Genomic DNA, 6,340 nt, shown 5'->3' with positions numbered 1-6,340 from the left:
CATTAGCAGTATCAAAGACGATAGTTTGTTTGGAATTTCGTGCAAAGCTACACGATGTTGTTGTCGTGATCAACTCGCATTAGCAGTATCAAAGACGATAGTTTGTTTGGAATTTCGTGCAAAGCTACACGATGTTGTTGTCGTTATCAACTCGTATTAGCAGTATCAAAGACGATAGTTTGTTTGGAATTTCGTGCAAAGCTACACGATGTTGTTGTCGTTATCAACTCGTATTAGCAGTATCAAAGACGATAGTTTGTTTGGAATTTCGCGCAAAGCTACACGAAGGCTATCTGCGCTAGCCATCTCTAACTTGGCAATGTAAGACTAGAGGGAAGGCAGCTAGTCATCACCACCCACCACCAACTATTGGGCGACTCTTTTACCAACGAATAGTGGGATTGACCGTCACATTATAACGCCCCCACGGCTGAAAGGGTGAGCATGTTTGGTGTGACGGGGATTTGAACCCGCAGATTGCGAGTCGAGCGCCCTAACCATCTGGCCATGCCTGGCCCAAAGACGATAGACCACTGTTGTTAATATATGTCGACATAACAAATATTTATTTTCATATATTGACTATGATTATAAAACTGGCTAGAACGCCAGGTGAAAGTATTTGGGGTTTAACTGGGGTGTACAAAAGTAGTCGTATTTTATAATAACAAATTCTATTCATTCGAGGGGGGGGGGTGAACAACGATATTGCTAGCCCGTTATCCTTCAGCTGAACTGCATTCACACGATACATGTTTCTGACGTTTTCAACCTATTGTAACAAATACATTAAATATTTTCGTCTGCAACTTTCGCAGTTATCTGCGTTTAAACAGATCATGTTACATTATCGTTCCAAAAACAAATTCCATCAAGTATGTTTACCTAGATACCTCGTGGAATGATTAATGTGGAATTTGAGACGTTTGTTGTTAAACAAATCAGCAGGCAGAAGTAATATGGTAGCATTTCTGCTTTTGTGATAATTATTCACTACAATAGATTATTTGACTCTGAAGGCAGCTGTTTTGTGTGAACAATAAGCTCACCCCATTCAGTCTGTGTTATCCGTTAGGGAAAACATCCTATTCAACATTTATACTGGAGAACTCTACTAAATGGATGGTGCTTGTATCATAGGCTCACTTACAGCACTTAAAACAACGTTTCACCATTGATTAAGTCCCTCAATAGGCCAGCGGTAAGTTTATAGACTTAAACGCTAAAATCAGAGGGTCTATATCCTCGCGGTGAACAGAGTACAGAAAGCCCACTGTGCAGCTTTGCATAAGAAAGCAACAACATTAATCTTAAATTGAAATAACTTTATTCAAAAGACTTAATTTGTGGCTTTTCTGTTTATTTAATTAGACATAAAAAAGGGTTGTAGAAATAATTAAATATAACCTTAACTTGGAGATTGTTTGCGATGTCCTCTGAGCTCATGTGACCACAGGGAATAGATTAGGCCAACGTTTCCCAAACTTTTGTAATCCACGCCTCTCTTTAACAAGTATGGTTTTTTTGCACACACACAGGCACCTTTTTTAAATATTAGGCCAACGTTTCCCAAACTTTTGTAATCCACGCCTCTCTTTAACAAGTATGGTTTTTTGCACACACAGGCCCCTTTTTTAAATGAGTGAAAGAGTAAGTTAAGTGATGAGATGTCACACACGGATACACATTAAAATGCTTTATGTGTTGTACTAATTACTTATTATTTTCATTAATACAAAATATATTAAAACGGTTGATTGTGCATTATTTACTCTACCCTAATCGCTCGCTTACCCCTGGAGGGGCGCTCCACACTTTGGGAAACGCTGGATTAGACCAAAGAAAAAATACTTATGTTGAATAATCACCAGACTATTTAAACTGGCATTACATTCTACACATAATCACCCGACAGATGAAAGTGAACATTCATAACCGCTTTACATAGTAAAATAAAATTTGGTAAATTTTCGACAAACGAATTGACTTGACCATAGTTTAAGCCCATAACCAAGAAATTAGTTAGGTTTGTCTTACTTGACAAAAAGGGCTGTAATTTCAATGAATTTTATTTCCTAGGGGGCAAACGGTTTCTCTAGGCTAACAGAGACCCCTGAGTTCGGAAAGGGATAATAATTTCACGCTTCAATAAAGGTTCTAGTATTGATCTGTGTAATGCCGAGCAGAACAAGGAACATGATAAAAAGTGCCTGAAGCACATAATAAGTTATTACTATGTAAATTCTTCTAGTCGAATGGTAAAGCCTGTAAAGCCTATTCATTATAACGTATTTCTACCTAGCAATTTTACATAATGTGACTTCTTAAAAATCGTTTTTACTAATAAAAATGCTTTATGTTGATTAGATTGATTATCATAGCTCGTATAAAAGACAATGACACCATTATTCTCACACACAAATAAAATACGAGTTTCATTTTCGTGCTAAACCATCCTTAAAGGATAAGTTGTATTGATTTTTAGTGTACACTATGTGAAGCTGATGGTTCTCATCCCAGTGCCTTAAAAACACGCTCCGAATTTTGGGTTCGTGAGTGCGCTATAAGAGTGGCGTTCAAATCCAACTATTCAATTAGACAAGAGAAGCCCAAAATTTGGCGGTGTGTGCTTTTGACTAGCTACCTTCTTTCTAATCTATTAGTTCAAAATTAGGGACGGCTGTAAGAATATATCTTCCTATGTAGCCATGAACGAAAAATCATAAAAAAAACTATAATTTAAACATTAATGCGTACTTAAAAAAACATATCTATATAATTAAAAACGTAACGTGTGTGCGTACGTGAAAAGCTTTTTAAACTTCACTAAACTATGCAAAAATGGAATTAGGAGTAGGGAAGTATAGATGACTTCACCACATGCGTGAGAGAGGAGGGGGTGTAGTTAGTACTATGCATTGCCAAGGGAAAGGTATTTGGGGAATGTATCTATATCCCTTAGAGTCACATTTCAGACAGCAGTTTTTATGTGTTAAGGTTTTATATGTGAATTTTTTCATTTGTTTATAAACACTTAGAGTATCTGTTGAGTTTTAATACTTGCCATCGATGCCCAGGTTTTGAAAGCGTCGCTAAATCTGGTGTTTTTTACTGGATAAGTCGATCGGTTTGTCATTTTTGATAAACTTTTGTGTTAGAGGTGTTTGGTGGGTACCTCTTGTTGTGGAATAGATTCAACCCAATTAGGTTTAGCCTTGCAGTCATTGAGACGCCCCGCACGGCCATCCGATTTGTTCAGAACTCAACGTACCTAACCTCATACGTGAGAAGTCTAGGCAGGTCACGTGACTGTTTTAATATACAACTGAAACTGATGTTTTAAAGTAATGAACGTTGATAACAGGATAATAAAACTAAAAATAATATATCGAAATGTATGTAGTGTGGACGTTTCTTTTTGGACATTCGCGGAAAACAACACGATAGCTGTATTTAAGTAATAAAATAATCCCTGAACACGCTCGCTCTTTCAGCCGTGGGAGCGTTGTAATACGACGATCAATCCCACTGTTCGTTGGTAAAGAATAGCCCAAGATTTGGTGATGGGTGGAGTTGACTAGCCCTCGAGTAGTTTTACGCGAAATTCAAATCAAACAAAGCAATAAAGTCACCTTTCATTCGTTTGTGTATTTGCCTCCCTCCCCCCCCCCCCCCCACATTGGTTCAGTCTTAAGGCCTATAACGCTAGAAACCGAGTATTGAGACCTGTGGTGGACACATCATAGATAGTCCATTGTGTAACTTTGAACTCAAAAACAAACAAACCGTTTGTGTATTTAGTTATTTATTACATATGTGATTAACAGATGACCCAGTATACACTTATCACTCTTAGATGTCCATATTATTGCTAAAGCCTAGAGGATTGAAACCATTACTGAAACAAATTAGTGGCTTACAAAACATCAGCGGCCTAATGGTTTACGTGCCAGACTGTGTAACCGAGGTTTCATGGTTCGCGCTCCATTATCGCCGAAAAGGAATTGCGCTCTGCACTTGCGGGCCGTGAGTGGGTGTAAATAGTACCGGTCAAATCCCACTTTTTGATCAGAGTAGCCCACGAGTTGGCGGTGTTGACTAGTTGTCATCTCTCTTGTCTATTACTTCACAACTTGCAGACAGCTAGCGCAGATCGCTTTTGAGTAGCTTTGTGCGAAATTCAACAAATAAGAACATAGTTAAACAAGAGCTATCTGAGCAAAGCAGTCATTGATTTTGAACTGATAAACTAGAGGGAAGGTAGCTAGTCAACAGCACCCACTGTCAACTATTCGTCTGTTCGTGTCCGATCGATAATTGGAATTTTAATCGTCATCTATATAATGCAACCACGGTCTCAAAGTGCGAATCATATTTTTGCCACAACGGGTCACGAACTTTGAATTCTCGAAAGATTTGTCTGATTACATTGTTCATTAAGCTACGCCTACCTCCTCCCCACCCAAAAATAATTTATTTGTGCTTATTTACCACCCACACCATTTAAAAGACTGGATTTTAAAAATAGTTGGAAGAGGAATTGCTGACTTTATAAAGATAAGAAGCGGGTTTCGATACTCTATATTGTAGCTTTGTGCTTAACAAAAACAAACAAACAAAAGACTCCACAAAGCCACTTGTTAGCTTAGAAGTAAGAGTGAGGCTTTATGTGTGTGTGTGTGTGTGTTTCTTATAGCAAAGCCACATCGTGCTATCTGCTGTGTCCACCGAGGAGAATCGAACCTCTAATTTTAGCATTGTATATCCGAAAACTTACCGCTATCCCACCGGGGTATGCTGAGGCCATATAACGCCAAAAATCAGGTTTCGATACATGCAGTGAGAATAGAACAAATAGTCATTGTGTAGCTTTGTGCTTAATAGCATACCATCCAAATATCCTCCAAATCTCAGAAAGAGAGAGAATATGAGAAATAAAACTTTTGATTTTTTTCCCTCTTCAATAATTAGTGAACATTTTAACCAAGATATTTTAATTTATTTTGGAAAATTCATTATTTTACGTTATTATAGTACTATGTTTTTCAGTGGCTACAATATTAACTTTTTTTGGAACGATTTAGCCGTAGCCTGTTACCGTGATAACTTCTTTAACTGTTTTATTCAACCAAAAACTTTATGATACTAAACTTCTTCTATGTTACAACAAAAACGTTTTCAACCACGTTTAGGTAATTAAATTTTAATTTTATTGAAGATCTATCGATTTGTTAGTCGAAATTTATTTGTATAAGTTTGTTTTTAATTTTTCTCTTAACTCACCATTTCGAACAAAATGTTTATGAAACACAACTTGTGACAATATTTTTATTCATGAATTTATTTCACTGAAAGTTAAAAAAATCCACCAAAAAGAGTATACTAGAAACGATTAAAATGTTTAGAAGGATACGCAGAAAATTAAAGACGGAACATCTGTGTAGTTCTTCATAGGTCCAGTAGGGTCTTCCTTATTAGATGTGTAGTCATTCCTGTAATAGAAAAGTTCAACAGCTTTAAAAGCTTCTGCAGAATTAGTGATATCGTGTAAACGTTCTACAATGAATTCGATATTAATGGTACGAATATTAAAGATTCGTGGCGTTTATCTACATTTGGAATTTAATACTGTAAGTAACCCAAATCAGATCTTACAAAAAATATGAAATATTACACTGAGGTCATATTTACGTCAAGCAAATAAGTACGGTGATTTTTGTGGTTATGGCTGCTTACGTATCGGTTCATATCACGACTCTTGAGTTGCCCTAACATTGTGTAGGAAGTTTGGAATATCTAGAGAATTATTGTAACCAAGTTTATAACTATACCTACGACGTAATTCTGTAACTTGTTGGTAAGAGAAGAAAACATTCTGGATCATATTTGGGTTATCCAAACATTGGTCAAAGAAAATATTAAGGAAACTTTCCTTAAACGTGGGAAACATCGAAAGATGCTCCGACAGATTAAGGCGAAAAAAATTACATTATAAATTTAGATTAAGTAAAATATATAATTATATTTTCTAGGATTTTTGTACCACTTACCAGATTTTAGTTTTTCTCCAAATTCGTCAGTTATTTTCCATCTTGCCTTTCGCGCACTTTTTAATCTACAAGTAAAAAGAAAAGTATATATGTTATCAAGGTAAAGTAAACAAAATATATGTGTTATCAAGGTAAGGTAAACAAAGTATATATATATATATATGTTATCAAGGTGAAGTAATCAAAGTATATGTGTTATCAAGGTGAAGTAAACAAAGTATATATATGTTATCAAGGTGAAGTAAACAAAGTATATATATGTTATCAAGGTGAAGTAAACAAAGTATATA

The sequence above is a fragment of the Limulus polyphemus genome, unplaced genomic scaffold (assembly GCF_000517525.1).
Source record: "Limulus polyphemus unplaced genomic scaffold, Limulus_polyphemus-2.1.2 Scaffold972, whole genome shotgun sequence".
Classification (NCBI taxonomy): domain Eukaryota; kingdom Metazoa; phylum Arthropoda; class Merostomata; order Xiphosura; family Limulidae; genus Limulus; species Limulus polyphemus.
Note: the sequence above shows the minus strand (reverse complement) of the source record.